Genomic DNA, 24220 nt, shown 5'->3' with positions numbered 1-24220 from the left:
GTCGGCGGTTCGAATCCCTGCGACGGGGTGAGCTCCCGTTGCTCAGTCCCAGCTCCTGCCAACCTAGCAGTTCGAAAGCATGTCAACGTGCAAGTAGATAAATAGGTACTGCTCCGGCGGGAAGGTAAACGGTGTTTCTATGCTGAAATATACTCAGAGTCGCAAAGTGATTTCATGCTCTTTATTCAGCTCATAGTGGTGAGGAGGAATGAATGAAAGTCCCCTCAAAGTATCTGCTTTATATACATTATTTACACAATGGGCTGCACATGATTGGCTAATTCCGGAATTCTACTGTAAGCCAATCAGGTTGTGGATTCACTTCTATCTGGAGCATGATTGGGTGGTTCCTGCCAACCAATCATACTGCTGCATTGTTCTAGGACCAATCAGACTGCTGCCTTTTGGATCCTATTGTTCTAGGACCAATCAGACTGCTGCAGTTTGGATCCTATTCAACTCAGTACATAACACCCCTCCCCTCTAAGTTCCAGTCCTGCCCGGGAGGTCGCATTCATAGTCCTCGAGGTACGCCGGCGGCCTACGTGTGCGTCGCGGCCTGGGGTGTTCCCTGGTCCGGGGTTCAGGTTCTGGCTCGTGTTCCAAGGATGCTGGCTGTGATAGGGCTGTTTGGTCTGGCGCAACTGGCTCGCTCAGTCGTGGTTCTGGTTCCGGTGTCCTTTCAGCCTCACGGGTCCCCTCTGTATTTACTGATTCTGCCTCTCCTGCTTGCCCCTGCTGCTCTATGGGCCTCACTGCCCCACTGTTCCCTGACCTGTCCTCCTCCTCCTGGTTTTCTCCAGGGAATCGTCGCCATATCTGGTCACAGTGGCGGCGCCAGCATTGCCCCCCATCTGTTAGCACCTCGTACGACACGGGGCCAGTGACCCTGGTGACTGTGGCTGGTACCCATGCAGGGCCTGCCCCAAAATTCTTTGCGTACACTGGGTCCTGGGCCTCGAAGGTCCGGGGGTTCCTGCCTTCCCCCACCACTACCTCATCCTGAGCTCTATCAGGGTGAAGGCGGTCCAATCTGATTGCAAGGCGCCGACCCATTAGTAGTTCAGCGGGGCTCCGGCCAGTCGTTGAGCTGGGGGTGCTGTGCTGTGCTAGAAGGAATGTGGCAAGGCGGTACTCCCAATCCCCTTGTGTCATGCGGCGAAGGGTGTCCTTGGTGGTCCGCACCATGCGTTCTGCTTGGCCATTGGTGGCAGGGTGGAATGGCGCCGAACGGATGTGGCGGATGGCGTTCTGCGCTGTGAAGGTTTGGAATTCTCCTGACGTAAATGCAGTCCCGTTGTCTGAGACGAGAGTGTCAGGGAGCCCGTGGGTTGCAAACAGCCTGCGTAGTACCCGGATGGCTGCGGACGTAGAAGTGGATGGTACCAGTGCGACTTCCAGCCATTTGGTGTAGGAGTCCACCACTATGAAGAATGTTTTCCCCTGAAAGGGGCCAGCGAAGTCCACATGCAGGCGTGACCATGGTGCTCGGGCGGACTCCCAGGACTGGACTGGGGCCCTTGGGGGATCTGGGCGGGATTCTTGGCAGGCCTGGCAGTGTTTGACCCAGGCCTCTATCTCTCCGTCGATCCCCGGCCACCACACATAACTCCTGGCAAGGGCCTTCATTCTTACTACCCCTGGGTGTGTCTCGTGTAGGGCTGTGAGGACCCTTTTGCGGAGGGGCTGGGGAACAACGACCCTGCTTCCCCATAACAGGCACCCCTTGTGGGCCGACAGTTCATGTCTGCGGGTTGTGTAGCCGGCGAATTCTGGCCCGGGGCTGCTGCTGGGCCATCCCCTCCACACCCAGTCCAGGACCCGGGAGATGACCCTATCTTTCTTGGAATGGTGTGCAACTTCTTGTGCCTGAATGGGGCGGTCAGGAAGCAGCTCCAGGCTCATAACCTCTTGTGCAGGTGCTGGGTCAGGGCCTGTTTCCGGTAGTGGTAGCCTGCTGAGGGCATCTGCATGGCCCATCGCCTTCCCAGGGCGGTGAATCAGTGCATACTGGTAGCTGGCAAGGAAAATTGACCACCTGAGGACGCGAGGAGACAGCACTTGGGGGGTCTGCTTTTCGGGGGCAAACAAGCCAAGCAACGGCTTGTGGTCAGTCACCACGGTGAAGGGCCGCCCGTACAAGAAATCATGGAATTTTTTTACTCCCTTCACGATTGCCAGACCCTCCTTGTCGATTTGCGAGTAGTTCCGCTCGGTTGCGTTGAGTGTCTGGGAAAAGTATGCCACCGGTACCTCTCTTCCATCTGGGAGTTGGTGTCCCAGGACAGCGCCAATGCCATAGGGCGAGGCGTCGCATGCTAGCACCACTGGCAGCCTCTCGTCGAAGTGTGCCAAGACCGAGTTTGAGACCAGCAAGTCCTTGACTGCCTGGAATGCGGCCTCCTGGCGCTGGCCCCACACCCAAGGGGCCCGCTTGTCCAGGAGTCTGTGTAGGGGCTCCGCTACCTCCGCCTTGTGGGGAAGGAAGGAATGGTAAAAGTTCAATAGTCCCAAGAAGGCCTGAAGTTCAGTCTTGTTCTTGGGCGCTGGGGCATCACAAATGGCCCGTACCTTGTCCCCAGTCGGGTGGACCCCTTCTGCGTCCACCATAAATCCCAGAAAGTCCACCTGAGGCACTCCTAGTAGACATTTTTCCCGCTTCACCTTGAGACCCGCCGTCTGGAAACGGTGCAGAACGGTGCGGAGGCGGTCCTCAAACTCCTCTGGTGTGGGCCCGGCAATCAACACATCATCGAAGAAGGGGGTGACACCAGGAATCCCTTTAAGGAGAGAGTCCATTAGATTCTGGAATATGCCTGGTGCCACGCTGACACCAAATTGCAGCCGCTTTACCCTGAACGCTCCTCTGTGCGTCACAATCGTCTGTGCCTCTGCTGTGGCCTCATCTACTGGCAGCTGTTGATATGCTTGGGCCAAGTCCAGCTTGCCAAAAATTTTCAACCCAGCCAGGGTGGCAAGGACATGGCTGACCACTGGCACTGGGTATGCATGGGCCGTGAGGGCCTTGTTTATGGTACATTTGTAGTCTGCGCAGATGCGGACCGAACCATTAGGCTTGACGGGTGTGACGATTGGGGTTTCCCAGGGGGCATTAGGCACCGGCTCCAGCACTCCTTGCTCCACGAGTCGGTCCAATTCCTCGTCTATACGGGGTTTCAGAGCGAACGGGACCCGGCGGGCCTTGAGCCTGACTGGTCGTACTGCGGGGTCAAGCTGTAGAGCAATGGGGGGCCCCGTATACTGTCCCAATTTCCTTAGTCATGCTGGCCACATGACCTGGAAAAACTGTCTACAGACAAATGCCGGCTCCCTTGGCCAGTAAAGCGAGATGAGCGCCGCAACCCCAGAGTCGTTCACGACTGGACTTAACTGTCAGGGGTCCTTTACCTTTACCTTTTAAAATCTTATTGAGCTAGGGATGGGTTTCTTTCCATTTCTTAAATCTTGAGTTTGATTCACCACATTTTCATATCCGCTTGCATTTTTTTTAAAAAATCCACCGGTTACTTTCTCCTAACATACACACTTTATCAGGCAGTTCCCCCTAATATTCAAATTTTTGCAAAACAATTTCCCTTGCTATAATGCAATTTATATTATTTTCATTATATTGGGTTGGAAGTTACGGTACAAGCATAATTGGAGACAGCTCCACGGAGGAAGCCTGGTATATGAATGTAATAAACAAACAAGACATTATGTGGTAACCACACAATCTGCCTCCTTCCTCCTCCTCTGCATTACTTCATAGAGCTTCAGCCTTGAGGTCAAGCTATGTTGTATGGGTACATTCCACAGAGGGAAAGGGATGGAGTTAGGCACATGTTTTCTGTTTGCAGCAATTGCCCCAAGTCTAAAGTAATGTCTAGTTTTGTAATTACAGCACTGGCATCTCAGACATTTTTTCTGTCTGAACCCAGAGGCTAGTGAGAGTGCGAGGCAAATCTCCTTAGCTCCAGCAAAACTGGTGATGACCTGCTGCCAAACTTATTGTGCTGACCTTATCATGGCTGTAAGGATATTCTCAGCCTTGCCTGCTGTAGCCAGATTCTTTTGTGGCAGAATGCCTGGCTTCCACTTTCTGCCTTAGCCCATAATATTTAATCTGTGGAACTGATCTTAGACCTAGAGGAAAGGAGAAGCAAATTCACCTAGACTCCCCAATCCTACAGAAGCAGGAACGGCCATGAAACTGCCACCAGTCCTACAGACTGGGCTGAGCACGCCTATGGCCCTTAGAACTCAAAAGCTTCCACTGCCAAACTTGATGGTGGCAGAAGGCCCAGTCTCTGTTTTTCATAAACCCAAACGGCTGACGGTGGAATAATATAGATAGCCTGTTTATGAAAATGAACAGGTCAAATCCTGAGCTTGCACACAACTCTCGCAGGAAACTTGATGTAAACCTACATTTCCTTATATATTTAGTATCAGCCATCAGTTCCTGGCTTAAAAGGGCGGGGGGGGGGGGGTTCCTCTGACCTAAACAAGGAAAATTATCATTTTTAATTTGACAAGCTGGAAAATTGGATTCAAAGAGGAAATTACAATACAGATAAATATGTTTTTCCTGGAACATTGCCAGATGGCGGAATAAGTTGATATTCAAGGGTTTTAGCAAATATATACTGTAGCTCTGCTTCAATGAGGGTGTGTGTGTGTGACGGTATCAAGCAGCACTTTAAGCAAGTTTCTTCCAGATCCTGGTCGTATGCAGTTAAGCACTAAAACCATATATTTATCATAGAGACTAACAAAACAGGAATTTTAATTTCTTATAGTAAGACATTTCAGCTTGCGCCTTCATCAGTTCAGTTTGCGCCTCTGATAAAAATGATTCTGTTCCCAAGGTGTTTGTTACACAGCTTTGAGGATGGAAATCTCAGAAGGCCTTCATTCTCGGAAGCTAAGTGATGTTTGCACTGCCATCTAGGCTGAGGCCATGTGGTGTTAATGTGTCCATTGTGTGCATCCAGTTCTCCCTTCGTTTTGTTTTGTTTACTAACATTGTTGGATCTCTTGGCATCTCTGAAGCAATTATTAGTAAGTCCAACAGGCTGTCGTTCTCAGAATTAAAGTGATTAGCAACCAGCTGCTCCACTTTCTCTGCCTCTTGCAAGAAACATGCATGTTTGACGTAGATCACATATACTATTATTTTCCTTTATTGTGCTGTATCTGTTCTTCCAGCAAATAAGAAAGCTGGGAGAGGATGAGCTAATCACCCAATTTCAAGCAATTTGGAAGGTTTTATGTAGCAAGCCCTCCTTGTCACAAAATATCACGGCTGGTTAGGACTTCAGGCAGCCTTTCCTAATGGAGCAATTTTGTTTTGCATAAATGTTTGTCCTCCACCTCAAGGATGAAAAGATTAGGAACATGACATATGGGCTTAATTACACAGTGTAATTTCAGAAATCCATGTTCTGAAACCTGATTCTTAATCCTGTTAGCAGTAGTAGATGTAGTGGATTTTGTCAGGGTAAAATGAGGTGTCTTTGTTTCTCCAGAATTGCCAGGTTTTAAAATGAAATCATGGTTAATTTATTTATGGAGCACAAATGTACAACTGAAGCTGTATAGAATATCCTGGCAGTATTCAACTACTGTGCTTTGTTAGTGCAAAGATTTCCATTTGTGCAATGGGACATACCATTCTACTCCCCCCTGTGCATGTCCTGTGTCCCCCCCCCAAAAAAAAATCTGTTCCAGTGTGAGGAGGATTAGATACAGGAGTTTCTGTTAGAGCAGTCAAGAAAGAAACTTACCAACAGTGCAAAGCAGGCTTGAATTCATTGAAATGAAGACTTACTCTGGGGGAAATATCCCAGTGGTAGGATGAGTAAGCATCCCTGTTACATATAATTGGCAAAGGGGAGGGGGGAAGACTTCATAGTAAGAGGAGAAAGGTCAAACATGGCTGAAAGAGTCTAGTAGATTGGGATGAAGCATATAATTTAGATGTCAATGAGCTATCGACAAACCAGGTCATCCACAGGGCAGGCACACACACACAGAGAGAGAAGGCACGGAATGCAATTAGCTTTTTATTAGTAGAAAACAACAACATAGCAATGTCCCTGGTTCGTCTTAATGAAGGCATTGCTGAAGCAAAGCTCTAGGCACGGCGTTCCCTCTCTAGACTTTCACTCTGGATCCCTCCTGAGCAGATGAAGGCTGCATCAAGGGAGAGAGCTCATCTTCTGGGCCTGTCTGGTGCATTGCTCAGCAATGTGCAGGACCCTCCTCAAGAGCGGGGGGGGGGGGTCTGAGGGGGAAGAGAGTCAGCAGGACTGAGATTGTCTGCACGCACACTGTGACTCTCAGCTTCTAATTCAGTCCTGGAAGGCCCTCCTCCTGACAGTCCTTGATTGCTCAAGTCTTCTCCTATCAGCTCCCAGCTCGTCTCTTCTGCTGACTTCTTCTCAGTGTCCCACCACTAGACTCCAGGCCCTAAGATGTCATCTTTGGAGCTCTCCCTGGGGGGTTCTTGGGCTAGTGGCTCCCAGCTCTCCTCCTCATCCGACCAGGCCCTGACATTAGATGCTCAGAAAGTTCCAGCCCTAGCAGGAATTATCAGGTCCTACCAAGAGGGCTTGAGTACCTTGAGGGGAGTGAAGGCCAGGATATAGATCCAGAAGGTCAGCCAGCCCACATTTTCCCAAAAAAGCCAGAGGAATTCCATATGCCCTCCAACAGAAAACAAAAACAGAGCTGGAGAAATTAGAATAGCAACGCATCATCTCCCCGATGTGGTTTTCTGAATGGGCAACATGCATAGTATCCCTAGTTCACCCTCTAGGTTGTATCCATATTTATAAAGTCATATTCAGTCAAGGCTTTAAGTTCAGACAAGTGCCCCATTTTACAGTGATGGGAGAAGGCCAACAACTGAGTGAGTTTGACATGTACCAGGTTTACCAGCAGATAAGGAAGACCATAAACCCATAAATACCCAAAGGGGGTTGTACTAATGCAATAGATTGTCCAGTGGAGTTTCATCAGCACCCAGCAAAGTCCCAAGGGCTGTGAAAAACCTCCTAAAGAAAGACATGGATTGATGACACTCCCAACACAGATCGAAATGATGAAGAGCACCTCTCTACACGAGAGTATTTCAGAGACTGGGGGAGGGGAGGGAGGAGACCAATCAAAAAATATTTTGCAGAAAGAGTGAAGCATAGTACAGTACTTACACAATGACAACAATGGAGTTACAGGATGGGCCATCAATATGGCAATGCTGATGCTCTAAGCAGACTACCACTCCTGGACTCAACCCCTATTGAAGAGTGCACTGGGGGAAGAGTATGGTTGTTGGAACATCTGGAGTGGACCCTAGTGAAGACTTTCCAGATTAGAACATATACTAGGCAGGATCCTATCCTGTCTAGGATATGCATTACAAGTTATAGAGCTGACCAGAACATAATCCTGAAGGATACCTTTCATTCCTTCTGGCCCCAGGCATAGAGAGTTGATGACTATATTTTGTGGGGCATGGAAATTGCGGTTCCTCCTCATGGATGACATAAAGCTCCAATGGAATTGCATAAGGCACATCCTGGAATATTCCAGATGGATGTCACCAGCCCTGTGTTGGTACCCTGGCCACCATTTTTCATCCTTCTCCTGGACGGGACATCATTCTGGGGCATTGCAGAGAGGAAACTGTGGCCGTCACAAAAAATAGGGTGAAGATTCTTTGGAGAAAGTTCTATGAAGTGGCCTTCTTTTTCTATCAGTGTGAGAAAAAGAATATGCTCAGTTTTTCTCAGAAAAACATCTTCTGAGAAGTATCTATTTTCAATGCACATCTTACTGGAAATTATCTTGTCATATTTGTTCCATGCTTTTCCAGGTTCCAGAACATCTGCATATTACATCTTGCCTCACCCTGGAATGATTTAGAAGCAGAAAAACAAAGGGGAGAACTGGAATGACTGCATTCATTAATCCTGCCCTTCAGCAACTTCGGTGCAGATTGTGGGGTAGCTAGTCACGCCATACCTTGCTCTCGCTCTGTAATGCCATGCTTATCTATTCAGGTTCAAGCTACTAATTGGATTAAATTATTGTAAGTCACAAGCACGTTCATATTTGATTTCACACTTGGAACAAGCCTCATTATGTGTGGAGTATAAACCTACTCCATAAATGCAGCCTGCTTTTATAGGACATGGTTATATGTGCTTTTCTTCAGACAGCCCAATTCAGCTTTGGACTACATTTATCATGTACTGTTTTGGTTGTGCTTAATTAAACAGTCGTACTGAATTCACTGGGGCTTGTTTGCACACAATAGGGGCCTTCTTCAGGCACTCTTAAGTTATGTTGCTGGGATGGGGCCACCTGTGGCAGCCCCTCACCTGACCTCACATTGAGCGGGAAATACTTTTGCCAAGAATTGGGCTGGTGGGAGTCTAGAGGGCACCAGATTGGTTGTTGTTGTTGTTGTTTAGTCGTTTAATCATGTCCGACTCTTTGTGACCCCATGGACCAGAGCATGCCAAGCACTCCTGTCTTCCATTGCCTCCTGCAGTTTGGTCAAACTCATGCTGGTAGCTTTGAGAACACTGTCCAACCCTCTCGTCCTCTGTCGTCCCCTTCTCCTTGTGCCCTCAATCTTTCCCAACAGCAGGGTCTTTTCCAGGGAGTCTTCTCTGCTCATGAGGTGGCCAAAGTATTGGAGCCTCAGCTTCAGGATCTGTCCTTCCAGTGAGCACTCAGGGCTGATTTCCTTAAGAATGGGGGGGGCACTAGGTGGCGCATCGGAAGATGGCTGACAATAACATCTCTCCGACCCACACGAGGTAATTTGGAGGCTATGATGGGGGTAATTAGCCTCCTTAACCCCCCCAGGATTGTGGGGGGACGGCCCTTGCCTGCTGTGCCCTATACCACCCCCGAATTTGTGGGGGTGGGGGCACTAGGCACAAAGCCCTCCTGTGGGATCCTGGCACTCCTGGATGCCGTCCCTGATCCGTGCCACTAGTTGCAAGAATCTTCAAAAGAAACAATTTGGATGAGATAAATTGCACATACTTCAAGGAAAAAGGGGGAGTAAAGACTGCTGACAGAAGAGATCTCTGATAACAAGACAAGAATAAAATATGAGAAGATACGTCAAGATACGGTACGACAAATGACTGAGGGGGGAGGGGGGGGAAACCTGCCTTTCCTTTTTTTATGTGATTAAACAAGAATCCCCTCCCCTAATGAGTCAGAAAAGGACTTAAGCTGTGGATTTAAGGCTGTGTGGAGATAAACTTTCGAACCAAAGCAATGTTTCAAGACGAAGCTGGAAAGCTAAGAGTTTTGGAATGACGCAGTTAAAAATGCTGTCACCATTTTGGGAGGCATTGTTGGAGCTCTTGGGTCTGGGAGGAGAAAGAGAGAAATAGCGCTGTTTACATATCGTGGATCAACTCCTCGGTGGGACTTAAGAGTGACAAATGCCTAATTTATGATGGAAAGAGCGATGTTATCTAATTTCTCTCTAATTTCTTCCATAGGCAATTTCTTGGGATACTACGAAGGAGATATATGGAAACCATCTGGACTTAGATTGGAGGAATGGGAAATTCACACAGGATTATTATATTTGCTTATCGGCTTAAGGAGACTAACAGAAGAGATCGTAAAGGAAAAAGAGAAATTATATGAACAAGATATGATGTGGAAACACCAAGATAAGACTGGATAGAATTATGAACTTTGTCTGGACTGATTGGGACTGATTTGGACATTAACGCAGTAATAAGAAGATGATCTGAATCCCCCTTTGGATCTTGAAGTATGGGTTCCCCTAACAAAATTTAAAAATTTGGCTTTGTAATTTGGAATTTATGTGATGTGATTTAATTTGATGTGATTGGCCAGTTAATAAAAAAATTATTTTTTTTTTAAAAAAAGATTTCCTTAAGAATGGAGAGGTTTGATCTTCTTGCAGTCCATGGGACTCTCAAGAGTTTCCTCCAGCACCATAATTCAAAAGCATCAATTCTTCTTCTTTTTTTAAATAATTTTTATTAATTTTCCATTTAACAATCCAATCATATCACACCAATTACTCCGAATTATACCAATACATATAATAAAAATCCAAATATTTTGCCAAATTTTAAATTTTTGTTGGGGGTACCCATGCTTCGAGTTCAGAAAGCATCAATTCTTCGGCGATCAGCCTTCTTTATGGTCCAGCTCTCACTTCCATGCATCACTACTGGGAAAATCATAGCTTTAACTATACGGACCTTTGTTGGCAAGGTGATGTCTCTGCTTTTTAAGATGCTGTCTAAGTTTGTCATTGCTTTTCTCCCAAGAAGCTGGCGTCTTTTAATTTCGTGACTGCTGTAGTTTCCTTAAATCTTGACTGAGATTGACTGTCAGTAGGTTCAGGGTTGACAAGTCTCCTGGCCACTAGCCTACGGGAACTTTAAATAAAGGAATAAGCAATTACAGGAGTGGAAGAGAAGGAATCAACCGGAAGTCTATATGCAGGGAGGAAAGGCTTATCTCTTCTCTCCCCCATCATGATCTGGAGATCAGCCTTGCTCCTTTCCCTGTCACAAGGAGTCTTGGGGCAGGGGAGAATCCCCACAGGGACTTTCTAATGCCCACTGCCCTCCCAGTAAGAATCAGGCCTTGCCTGTAATTTCTTTAGGAAAAACAAAATGTATGGTATGGATTAAGTGTCTAGCTCAGTCCTTAGCTCAACTTCTTTGTCCTGGCGGTGTGAGTGCATTTTGTTTCTTTCTGAAGTGTTACGTTGTGTGGGCATAAAGTGTTCTGCAAACATGATGATCCTCAGCTGGCTTGATGTTCTGTGCTATAAATCAGGCCCCCATGCTTACCATACATACATTCTTTCCAGGCACTGTAGCCTACAAAACTCCAGGCTCCTGTTTGCAACCACACAACTGGTACTTAAGCTGTCACATATTTTACACAGCTGGTTCTAAAAACATGGCAGTGAACGAGTTGCCGTTTTTATTATTAAACCTATAAACTGAGACTGAGATCTCGCAGCATCTATACCTTAGAAGAGGGTCCTATCTTATGTCTGTCTTTCTGCTTGAGTTGTAAAGGGACTCCAGTGTTATTCACTATCTTCTTCTTCTTTGGCGATCACTCGTAGCCGAGTAAGATTGTCTTCCATAAACACAGTTTTAGCAATGAGTCCATAGTGACAGTGGAGAAAATATCCACTGTATCCTGAGCTAGGCTGATACTGTCCAGATATTAAAGATCTTTATCTGATCCCAGTCTGGTAGCAAGAACCTGTGTGTCAACTCTGTCTTATTAGTTGGTATGCTTATTTAAAAACACACCCAAGGCATTTAATGCTGTCAGGTTATATTTTGTAGCCGGCGTCTTGGGGGCTATGTTTTGCTGAATGAAGTCTTTTGCTGAATGGAAGAACAGAAAGTTCCGTGGAGCTGGGAGTGCTTGTTTCTTTTGTAGATTTTAATGAAACTAGAAATGCTGGTTTTATTGAACAGGAATCTTCTGAAATATAGTATATATAAAAATTGATCACTCAGAAAGGTTTACTCTTCCATGCTGAGTACATATTGTCGGTCTAAGCCTGTCCTCATGGACCTGAGGGAGGACCTTACTGTCTCTTCTGCTGACTTTTTGGTTATAAATACACACATCAAGACAGGATTGTGAACAATCCAGTTCTTCTCCAACCAAGGACACAATATGCTTACTTCTTTCCCTTTTAAATTTCAGTGTTACCTTTTCACACTGTCACGTGGGTAATTAGAGATGTGAACAAGTAAAGATATCTGTGGGAGAGGCTAGAAACAACTTTTAGCTGCTGAGAGCCAGTGTGGTGTAGTGGTTAAGAGCGGTAGTCTCGTAATCTGATGAACCGGATTCGCTTCCCCGCTCCTCCACATGCAGCTGCTGGGTGGCCTTGGGCCAGTCACACTTCTTTGAAGTCTCTCAGCCTCACTCACCTCACAGAGTGTTTGTTGTGGGGGAGGAAGGGAAAGGAGAATGTTAGCCGCTTTGAGACTCCTTAAAGGGAGTGAAAGGCGGGATATCAAATCCAAACTCTTCTTCTTCTTCTTCTTGAAGAAAAAGGAGTAGAATAAGCAGCATATCATCTATGGCGACTTTTGGAACTTACAGTGGTACCTCGGGTTACATATGCTTCAGGTTACATACGCCTCAGGTTACACACTCCACTAACCCAGAAATAGTGCTTCAGGTTAAGAACTTTGCTTCAGGATAAGAACAGAATTTGGGCTCTGGCGGCGCGGCAGCAGCAGGAGGCCCCATTAGCTAAAGTGGTGCTTCAGGTTAAGAACAGTTTCAGGTTAAGAACGGACCTCCGGAACGAATTAAGTACTTAACCCGAGGTACCACTGTAATGAGGGGTGTCGCTTAGAACACCACACTTTCCTTCGTGCTTTGAGTAACACCCATGTTGCTAACGATTAGCATACTTAGGAAGTATTCAGTGCTTGTCCTGCTCAGAGTAGACCCACTGAGGTTAATGGATATGACTAAATTGGGTTCATTAATTCCAGTGGACTAGTGTTGACTACAACCCTTAATATCATACTTTATTTATACATATAGATATAGGGTGGATCTACACACATGAAAAACCACTATAAATAAGTCAGAAATTAAATCGTTATAACAAAAGGGGAAAAAAAGCTTTGTAAAAATTGCATAGAATTTTTTTTTGCTCTCTGGTGCCATCTGGTGTTGCATGTTTATAACGCATTCAAGGTGTTGATTTTTTTACTAATGTAGCTGAGTCCATAGATAGCTATATGACAGAGGGGTGGATTCAAATTTGCGCTGTGCTGCTTGGTCTATCAGAAGCATTTTTTGGCTTGCCAAATGGAACAATCCCCCCTCTTCTCCCCCCATACACCGTTCCATGGGTTCTCCCAATCTCCCTAGCCAATTTTGGGGAACATGCAGGGGGGAAGGGGGAGAAAGTCCCTTTGCACAAGCAGAAGTTCTTGCATGGGGCTTTTGTTGATAAATCTCACCCCTATTTTGTAACTAAATTGAAGTTTACACCTTCGGATGTTATAGCTGGCAGCCTTCAACAGATTCGTTGCAGTAAGCAATGTTTGAAATTGATCAAAGTGGTTTGGGTGGGGGGGAGGAAAGCAGACATACACAATATCCACCTAGACTCTGTTTCTAACAGTGCTAAATAAAAAGGATAAATGGCAGTCTCTAATCTGATGCTTTTAGTTTTGAGAGCTGTTACAATGAAGTATAATTAGGGTAATGAAATTGAATTTGGAATAACAAGGGGGGAAGCTGTGGATATGATAATGTAACGAGAAAGTGCTTGCAACTTGGGGCTTGGATCACATGGCATTTGAGATGATGCTAACAATAGGGCGATATGGATGCTGCAAAACACATTCAGATAACATTTAAATCCTGGACCAATGATAAGCCAGAAATGAATGCAGGGTCTGTAAACACAATTTCCACTTAAAGACTGCAAGTTTGGCTGGTATATACACTTAGCTGAGATTACCAGTCCTTCCCCGCTGGACTTTAGAAGAACTTGCTGAATCAGGCCAATGTCTCATCTAGCCACAGCATCCTTTTCTCACAGTTGCTAACCAGATGCCTGTGGCAAACTCAAGGGCAAGACCTGAGGGCAACACCATGCTCCCCTTTCTATGGTTTTCAGAAGCATACTGCCTCTGAGTGTGGCGGCAGAGCATTACTTCCACTGACTTACTTCTGAGTAAAGGTAAAGGTAAAGGGACCCCTGACCATTAGGTCCAGTCATGGCCGACTCTGGGGTTGCGGTGCTCATCTCGCTTTATTAGCCGAGGGAGCCGGCGTACAGCTTCCGGGTCATGTGGCCAGCACGACTAAGCTGCTTCTGGAAAACCAGAGCAGCACACGGAAATGCTGTTTACCTTCCCGCTGGAGCGGTACCTATTTATCTACTTGCACTTTGATGTGCTTTCAAACTGCTAGGTTGGCAGGAGCAGGGACCAAGCAACGGGAGCTCACCCCGTCGCGGGGATTTGAACCGCCAACCTTCTGATTGGCAAGCCCTAGGCTCTGCGGTTTAACCCACAGCGCCACCCGCATCCCTTTACTTCTGAGTAGATATGCACAAAATTGTACTCCAATGCATGCTTGTGATCCCACAATGAACACTCATCTGGACGCACTCTAGGTTTGTGTTTCAAACACCAGCCAGAGGGGGAGCTCTAAAACAGGGCATGAGGCCAAAGTTCTTGAACTGTTTGTCCTCAGTGTCCAGCATCGAGAGGTATATTGCTTCTGAACTTGGAAGTGCCATTTAACTCTTGTCTGAAATAGCTGCTGGTCCATGAATTTGTCTATTCCTTCTTTAAATCCATCTAAGTAAGTGGCCTGTTGTCTTTGTCCATGGAGGTTTCTTGGCAGGGATACTGGAGTGGCTTGCCGGTTCCTGCTCCAGGTGGATCACGTTTGGTCAAAACTCTCTACTACGACCTGTCCATCTTGGGTGACCCTGCACAGCAAAGCTCATAGCTTCTCTGAGTTATTCAAGACCCTTCGCCACAGCAAGGCAGTGACATCTTAAAAAGCAGAGACATCACCTTGCCAACAAAGGTCCGTATAGTTAAAGTTATTGTTTCCACAGGAGTGATGTATGGAAGTGAGAGCTGGACCATAAAGAAGGCTGATCGCCAAAGAATTGATGCTTTTGAATTATGGTGCTGGAGGAGACTCTTGAGAGTCCCATGGACTGCAAGAAGATCAAACCCCTCCATTCTTAAGGAAATCAGCCCTGAGTGCTCACTGGAAGGACAGGTCATGAAGCTGAGGCTCCAATACTTTGGCCACCTCATGAGAAGAGAAGACTCCCTGGAAAAGACCCTGATGTTGGGAAAGATGGATGGCACAAGGAGAAGGGGACGACAGAAGACGAGATGGTTGGACAGTGTTCTTGAAGCTACCAGCATGAGTTTGACCCAACTGCGGGAGGCAGTGGAAGACAGGAGTGCCTGACGTGCTCTGGTCCACGGGGTCACGAAGAGTCAGACACGACTAAACGACTAAACAACAACAAGTAAATGGCTGCCATCAGGACTTGTGGCTGTGGATTACGCTGGATGTGTGTCTGTTCAGAATCTATTGCTGCCTTAATATAATGAGAGATGGATAATTTTTTTCTCCCTATCCACAGTTTTAGAAATATTATATTTATGTTCATATGACCTTTGATGTCATTTGCCTGTAATTATTTGCTCTATTTTTGTCATGTTGCTCCAATTTATTTTTGTGCTATGCATTGCATCCTCTTCTTTTCTATGATTTGGCAGATGCACTTGCTTAGAGAAATCTTGAATCCTAGCAGGGCCTAATTACTGCTCTCACAGTCATGGCTGAGCAGCAATATGGGGAAAGAAATGTCACAGCTTCTATAACAGAAACCCGTTATCTCAAAACAAAAAAATTTTTTTTCCTTCCAGTAGCACCTTAAAGACCAACTAAGTTAGTTCTTGGTATGAGCTTTCGTGTGCATGCACACTTCTTCAGATACACCGTTATCTCAAAACGCTTCTGCCAGTGTCCCTGTGTTTTGATGCAAAATGGATATTCCTTTATCTCAGGATAATTAGCGTAATTGTTAGTTAATTGTGGCACTTGAGGTGGGCAACAGCAGTAAAATGCATAACTAGTAAAAAAGAGAAGAAGATAAAACAACATCCAGTTAACACATGATAACATATTTAGGCTATAATCCTATGAGCATTCCATGGGCCATAGGATAGTATGAAAGAGACATAGCTCAGTGTCTCAGGTATAGCATTTGCTTAGCATGCAGAAGGTTCCACCATCTCAGCAGTTCCAGGAGAGGGGTGGTCCAGGAGCTGGCATTCTCATACACTCCAACATCCCGCTGATCGATACTGGGATGCTAGTTTTTTGTTCCCGAGTTCTTGTGGGACTCACGCCAGAGTGTCGGACCAAGAAATAGGACATTCTGGGATCCAATCAGAAGCTGGGGTGGCTTCTGTAATTCCAGGATGTCCCACTGAACTTGGGACAGTTGAGGGGGTATGCATTCTCTGTGGCAGCCCCAAAGTTGTAGAGTTCTCTCCCCACCTTTGCTATACGGTTTTCGGTGAATGCTGAAGATGCACCCTGACCTTTGACCCTTGAGAGGTGTGTTTTCAGGATTGACTCTATTCCTGAGACTGTAATTTCTTTAGGTAAAGGTAAAAGGACCCTTGACCATTACGTCCAGTCGTGGCTGACTCTGGGGTTGCGGCGCTCATCTCACTTTATTGGCCGAGGGAGCCGGAGTACAGCTTCCGGGTCATGTGGCCAGCATGACCAAGCCGCTTCTGGTGAATCAGAGCAGTGCACAGAAACGCCATTTACCTTCCCGCCGGAGAAGTTATCTACTTGCACTTTGACGTGCTTTCGAACTGCTAGGTTGGCAGGAGCAGGGACCAAGCAACGGGAACTCACCCCATCGCAGGGATTCGAACCGCCAACCTTCTGATCAGCAAGTCCTAGGCTCTGTGGTTTGGTAATTTGTTTAAACTGCTTTTAATACTGAATTTTAAATTGTCTGAACTGAAGGGCTGGGCCTACAGGAAGCCTGGAAGTAGGACCTAAGTGCTCTTCCCTACTTGTGATTCCCAAAACTAATTCTGATAGTGGAGGGAGGACATAGCCTAAAATGGAAGGCTTGAGTCTAGGCCACCACCATCACCCTGAGTAGAACATACCTCACACTGTGATGTCTTGACATTTCACGTTTCCTCACTCTCACCCTCAGCAGTCAAGGATACGGAGCTGAGGATAGGGGACCACTCAATTGCTGTGATGTCCATGATGCCAGGTAAGCTCTACTACAGAAGAAAAAAGAGGAACTAGACCACCATCACCTTCTGTGGAGCTGCTTTTTATCATTGCCTCAGTCACTATTTTCCAGGCTGCAATCTCAAGGACACTTATTTGGAAAATAAGTTCCTTCCAAACAAACAGGTCGTCGTAGCAATTGTCAACACTACTGGCCTGGAACTGATGCGTTTGCTTCCCTGTGTTTGCTAATGAATTTGCAATGCATTTCCCAGGCAAATAAGAGACAAATAATTTCCAGAATGGGAAGGGGGGGAACCAATGAGTAAAAGATTCTCTACAGAGAGAGGGAGAAAGAGCGCAGGCAGATGTACACATAAATCATAAAGTAGTAAGTAGGGGTTTTTTATGTTGACATCAAACCTTGACATCACATGTGGCCAAGGATGCTGTAGCAACTGCAACTGCGTTGTCAAGGAAACAGCCCTGTGCTAAGCAGGCAAAGACCAATGAGGATTAAGCATTGCTAGATTCTAGCTAAGCCTCAGTGACCTTATCAGAGCACAACACAATCTATCTGGTGTGTACTATGCAGGTATCCCTCTGGAAGGTGAAGCTATCTGCAAACTAGACAAACAACCTTGTGCTGTGTACTTAACTGAAATGTTGAAGGTGGATTATTCAAACAGTTGACTCGTTTCCCAGCTGAGATGGACACTTTCTGTAAGTAAGACAAGTGTTATGAATGACCGGTTATTGTTAAGAAAATTAAAGGTGCAGTAATGGGTGATGACTGAAAATGTTGTTTAGGAAAGTGATGGCAGCGTTGTTTTTAGAATGCAAGTTTTTAAGAACTTTATGAAGCAGTTGTGATAAAGTTAGGATGAACCAGCGCCTCCCAGCCAGAGAAAGCCAGCAATGTTTTCAGCCATGGAATCCGAAAACAATCAAGTCAGAACAGGAAAGCGTAGAAGAGCTCAGAAAGGCAGCTAAGTCAACTAACCTCACTTTCCCTTTAAGTAAGGGAAAGTAAGCAGTTCATTCTTTAAGTAAGCAGTTCATTCTGAAATATTGACTGGTGCTTTGCATTTGTGGTGCTGAAATAATAAGCTTACGCCCCATTGCGTGACACAAGTTTATTTTATTAGGAGATTGACAAGTTGTTTTTGGAGAGAAGGCACCGATATACCAAACTCAGCTGTTGCACCCTAATGTACACAAAAGAGAATATTTTGTTGGAGGGGTGGGTGTGGAAAGATATGCAGAGAAGTATTTTTGGGATTGAAATAATGACACGGTGCACAAGCACTGACTTCGCCTGCCTTTACTCTTTTGCTTTCTTTCTTGTTTCAAATGCTCCCTTGCGACGCAACATGCCTGGTATGCCTAAGAGCATCACAGAGGCATCTGTAACTGTGCAGATTATGAACTCTCAGTCTTTGTCCACTCTCGTGTGTTTATATCTGGGAGAAGCAGCAATTCATCTGGATATAAAACCCAAACATACTTTTATAGGCTGCATGATCCTCCAAGAATGTTAGCGCTTAGCTATTCATAATTTGCTTAATACAGAGGGTGGAAGGGATTGGCTGAAAGCCAGTAGGGAAACTATAATCAGCCACACTCTAGTTGCTTACGATGTGAGCATGCTTAGCACAATCCAGCCAAAGTTAAGCACTTTCAAGTCTGGAAGAGTTAAGCTGCAATCCACTAACCCGGGAGTAAGCACTGTTAAACGCCATTGACAGCTGATATGATTGGGAAATGCTAGAGATTGGTTGGGTCGTATCCATTGTGATACTGTTTGTTGATTCCTCTTCTGTTAAATTTAATAAAAGCTAAAAATGCCCTTGTACCAATGATGAGGGTACAAAAGCAATATTAATTGGTAAAAAAAAGTAAATATGAATTTGGTGGGGTGGGAAAAGAAAAGAGTACAAAAGATGTGAAAGATGTGAAAAAGAATTCTGGAATGGAAGAAAAGGATTTTGTTAAAAAGCATTGGGGTGTGGAAAGCTTGGCATATGAAAAGTCAGTCTTGAAATATGAACTTGCACATGTAGCTCTGCCAGGGGTCTCCTAACAACTCACAGTACCCTTCAGAAACTACAGTTTCTTTGTTTACAGAATTCTTTGGGGGAAGTAATGACTGTATAAAGCAGTATCATAGTTCTTTAAATGGTGTAAATGAGATTATAATGGTACGTATTGCTTTTATTGTAATTATTTGTATGGTTTGATAGATTTTATATATGTTTATGGGAACGCAGGTGGCGCTGTGGGTTAAACCACAGAGCCTAGGACTTGCCGATCAGAAGGTCGGTGGTTCGAATCCCCACGACGGGGTGAGCTCCCGTTGCTCGGTCCCTGCTCCTGCCAACCTAGCAGTTCGAAAGTGCGTCAAAGTGCAAGTAGATAAATAGGTACCGCTCCGGCGGGAAGGTAAACGGCGTTTCCATGCGCTGCTCTGGTTCGCCAGAAGCGGCTTAGTCATGCTGGCCACATGACCCGGAAGCTGTATGCCGGTTCCCTCGGCCAATAAAGCGAGATGAGCGCCACAACCCCAGAGTCGGTCATGACTGGACCTAATGGTCAGGGGTCCCTTTACCCCTTTACCTATATATGTTTATAGTTTTACTTCTAACAGTGCCTAATTGTTTGGCTTTTTAAATTGCTTTTTATATGTTGTTAGTGCTTTGCATTTTTATGTTAGCCTCCCTGAGTCCTGTCAGGGAAAATGATGGGGTACAAATAAATATATCATAATACAGTGGTACCTCAGGTTACAGACACTTCAGGTTACAGACGCTTCAGGTTACAGACTCTGCTAACCCAGAAATAGTACCTCAGGTTAAGAACTTTACCTCAGGATGAGAACGGAAATCGTGCGGCGGCAGCGGGAGGCCCCATTAGCTAAAGTGGTACCTCAGGTTAAGAACAGTTTCAGGTTAAGAACAGAGCTCCAGAACGAATTAAGTTCTTAACCCGAGGTACCACTGTAATGATGATGATAATAATAAATGCGGTGTTTTTAAGAGAAACAAGCTTCTGCAGGGTTCCTTCTGTTTTAATTCCAGATCATTTTCCACATTACAAGTTCATGACCTCCTGATATCTGGATTTTTTGGCTGTGTGCCTAATGCACATTAACTAGCTCTAACTCCCTAGTGCGGTGGATCCTATTAGCTTACTTCAATCATTCTGAATCCCAGTTGCAGTATGTAAAACTCACAATCCCTCCCAGCAGAACATGCTACTCTCACAATTTTTCTTTACCCACAGGGCTCTTGCCACATAATAAACACATCCTTCCTGTCCCTCATTTTATTATTTGTTTTATTTATTTAAGCTATTTACAAGGTGGGGGGCGTTTTTGAGGTAACCCCCTCCCAAAGGCTGCCTTCACATGGCAGTTTATCTCATTTCCCAAACTGTTTAGTTCTGCATTATATTCGAGTTTTCAATGTGACGTGGAAGCAACTTCTGGCAATCTAGTGGAAGTTTAACGCTCATTTCCACGTTAATTGCTTCCAGAAAAGAAAAGGGGGGGAAAACACCAGTTTGTAACCCCATTATCCCAGAACATTATGGGAGTAAAGTGATGAAATTTTGAGTGGTGCCCTTTCCTTTTGCTTGCTTGGGTGACTCATGGGGGGAACAGAAGCACAAGGGTGGGGGGATTTGTGATGCTATCCAATGGCATTTGTTGTTCTGTCATATCAAGCCCACTGTTGTCGGTGAAATTTAGCACAAGATGCTGGTGAAATTTGGCACAATACAGTGGTACCTCTGGTTGCGAATGGGATCCGTTCTGAAGCCCCGTTCGCAACATGAGCAAAACACAACCCGCGTCTGCGTGTGTCACGATTTGCCACTTCTGCGCATGCGTGTGACGTCATTTTGCACGTCTGCGCATGCACGAGCGGCAAAACCCGGAAGTAACCCTTTCTGGTACTTCCGGGTCACCGCGGGACACAACCTGAAGCAAACGTAACAAGAGGTATGACTGTATGTTGGTGTATCAGTCAAAAAGCCACAGTTTCACACAAACTGGATTTATTTTAATCAAATTCAGGACTTCCGGTTAGCGCCGGCGCTTAATGGCGGATCTCAACCGGAGCTCCGGGAGAGATCTGCTTCGCGGGTTCGGGTCCTGTCAGCTACGGCGAAGCGGGGACCCTTAAAAATCACAGGCGCGTTGCCTGTGAACTGGAGACTCGGCGGGCACCTTTGCGCCCCCCCGACGCTGCGAAATAGCCTTTTTAAAGGCTCCGGAGCAGCGGAGGGGTCTTGGAGCGGTGCTGAGAGTCGTCTTCACCCAGCCTGCGAAGCGAAGCCGCGTCGCCATTAGCGGAGAGCGCTGACTTCTTCCCGTGAAATTGGATTAAAAGAACAACTATCCGTGAGTAGGATTGACTGCTAAAGTATAAATTGGACTCTAAAATAAAGAATTGGGCACCGAGACGGATAAGCACTAAAAAGGAAGTCTGCTTTCCGTTCTGCAGCAAGATCAAAGCGAAAGGCACTCTAGCTGTAACTGCTTGAGAGGAAACTTGCGGGATTTAAGAAATCCACCACCAAAGCAAAGAACTCCCCCCCCGAAGGCAGGAGGGGGGGGAAGAAGATTTTAAAAGTGTTTCCCTGCCAATTTAAAAGAATTGGATTAAGTACCGCTGCTCTTTAACCTGGGATCGGACTGCCGGAGAAAAGGAACCGGCTAAGGACTGTTGCTATAAGAAGCTAAAAAGTATCTTAAATTGACTTTGGTTACTTCCAATTTGAAACACTGTTTTTGTGGTATTACAAAGTTACTTACAGGACACTATTGATTGGGATCCCCTTGAAAGAGAAAAGAAAAATTGAAAGGGACTAGGAAACTTTTATTCCCTCTTTTTTGAAGAGTGTGGGATTATTTTGAGAAGCATAGAACTGACTCTACGCCCTCTAGAGGACCTACAAATTGTTTCAGCAACAAGTGGAGTTTAAAATTTGAGAACTTTTGTTTATGAGCTCCAAAGTCTGGGAATGACCTTGACTAAAAGACTTTGTTATGGCAGATGGTAAAGAGAAAGGGGATTTACAAGAAACAACCTTGAGATCTGGCAGACAATACAAAATTGACCCTTTCATGCAAAGAAGGGCTTCTGTAACAGGAGCCTCTGGAACTATAGTGGCTGCAAAGCCAAAAGTGAAAGCAATGTCTACAGAAGAATCATTTGCTAAGGTATTGGAGAAGATAAATGACTCTTTGGAGGAACTAAAAAAGCAAGGTGCGGAGACTAAATTGCAAGTTGCTGAAACTAAAGTACAAGTTGCTGAAACAAATAAAAAAATTGAAGAAATCTCTGGGAAAATTGACCTAAATACTAAAAGTATAACTGACCTAGGGAATAAAGTGAACTCAAATGCAGAAGCAATTGGGAAATTATTGGAAGATTCATCTATAACACGAAAGATAGCTGAGGAAGCTAAGGAAATTGCAACTGCTGCGGAGGAAAAATTTCCACCAGTTTACAAGAAATTGGATGAATATGAACTGGCACTCTCTATGCAGGATATGCAACGCAAGGAGAGGAACCTAAGGATCAGACTTGTGCCGGAAAAGGAAGGAGACAACTTGGTGGAATATTTGACAAAAGAATTTTCTGATTTTTGGAAGCAGGAGTTGAAGAAAGAGGACTTTAAGATAGAAAGTGCATTTAGATTGGGAATAAGACAGAAGAAGAATCGACCCAGAGATTGTCTTATTACTTTAAGATCAAAGGAGGAGCGAGATAAAATACTGAACCTGCACTACCAAACAGCCCTTCGAATTGAAGACTTTTTTATTGAGATTTTTAAAGACATCCCTAAGAGTATCTTGGACGCAAGAGGACATTATAAGGACCTGGTGACACTGCTGAAGAAGAACTACATACCATTCAGGTGGGAATTTCCCCAAGGCTTGTCTTTTAAATATAAGGGAAAGAAGAGAAGAATAAAGACTGTAAGTGATAAAGACAAGTTCTTGGGAGAGCACGAAGAAGACCTACAGAAAGAGACATTTCCAGGACAGGGGCATCCATCATTGGACACGAACACGGCACCACCGACGGACGAGGAACAAAAACAGGGAGCTGTAGGAGGAAGGAGTAAATAATCCCATCATGGCTCTGCAACTTCTAACCTGGAATTGTAACGGCTTAAACATTCCCAGGAAGAGAAAAAGTATATTTCATGCCTTAAAAAAAGAAAAAAAGAAAAAAAGAAAAAGAAAAACAGAAAAAAAAATATTTTAATCAAATTCATACAGGCGAGTCCCATTTACGTGAGGGTTAGGTTCCTGGGTCCCGTATGTATGCATGAATTTGCGTATAGTAGGAACACCATTGGGTTCATTGGCCAGTGGGATTTCCTGGATACCCACCCCCTTTCCACCCCTTTTTTATTTTATTTGCCAAGTACATAAAGGTGAATGTGTGCAAGTTGAACCCATGTAAGGGGGGAGGGGGATGCCTGTAGTTTTATTATAAAAGAACACATAAAGATACAAGCTCTGAGACTCAACACACAATTTGAAAATTTATTAAGCACAGTGGGTGATTGTGTAGGGGAGATTAGTTTCTAAATTGTATTAATGTAACTTATGAATTTATGGAACACCTTAAAAAGATATAGGAACTGTTGTTGTTGTTAGTCATTTAGTTGTTTCCGACTCTTCGTGACCCCATGGACCAGAGCACGCCAGGCCTTCCTGTCTTCCACTGCCTCCCGCAGTTTGGTCAGACTCATGTTGGTAGCTTCGAGAACACTTCCAACCATCTCATCCTCGGTCGTCCCCTTCTCCTTGTGCCCTCAATCTTTCCCAACATCAGGGTCTTTTCCAGGGAGTCTTCTCTTCTCATGAGGTGGCCAAAGTATTGGAGCCTCAGCTTCAGGATCTGTCCTTCCAGTGAGCACTCGGGCTGATTTCCTTAAGAAAGGATAGGTTTGAACTTCTTGCAGTCCATGGGACTCTCAAGAGTCTCCTCCAGCACCATAATTCAAAAGTATCAATTCTTCGGCGATCAGCCTTCTTTATGGTTGTCTTTGTCCATAGAGTATTCTTGGCAGGGATACTGGAGTGGCTTGCCGGTTCCTGCTCCAGGTGGATCATGTTTAGTCAAAATTCTCCACTATGACCTGCCTGTCTTGGGTGGCCCTAAACAGCATAGCTCATAGCTTCTCTGAGTTATTCAAGCCCCTTTGCCATGACAAGGCAGTGAACCATGAAGGAATACTAGATATACACAAATTCTTTCCAAGGACTGGAATGAAATTTGGAAATTGTAACCCTTAAAATCTGTTTCCAGTGTACTTAGGGAAAACTCATTAACATTATTACACAGATGGTACTGCACTCCTT

At 45.3% G+C, this 24220-nt stretch overlaps 1 protein-coding gene and 1 long non-coding RNA gene across 2 annotated transcripts in view; both read left to right on the top strand.

Moving 5' to 3' along the window:
- Positions 1–8183, top strand: part of LOC310744537 — a 32144-nt gene extending 23961 nt beyond the window's left edge. The window contains exon 2 of the long non-coding RNA XR_014539615.1: positions 7883–8183. This is a non-coding gene — a long non-coding RNA (uncharacterized lncRNA). The remainder of the gene's footprint in view (positions 1–7882) is intronic.
- Positions 8184–17365: 9182 nt separating this feature from the next.
- Positions 17366–24220, top strand: part of PRLR (prolactin receptor) — a 129879-nt gene continuing 123024 nt past the window's right edge. Inside the window, exon 1 of the mRNA XM_083575591.1 lies at positions 17366–17559. The gene's annotated coding sequence lies outside the window, so the exon portion shown is untranslated. The remainder of the gene's footprint in view (positions 17560–24220) is intronic.

Source organism: Podarcis filfolensis (assembly GCF_964270895.1).
Source record: "Podarcis filfolensis genome assembly, chromosome: 11".
Classification (NCBI taxonomy): Eukaryota; Metazoa; Chordata; class Lepidosauria; order Squamata; family Lacertidae; genus Podarcis; species Podarcis filfolensis.
Note: the sequence above shows the minus strand (reverse complement) of the source record. Positions and strands in the feature narration are given on the sequence as shown.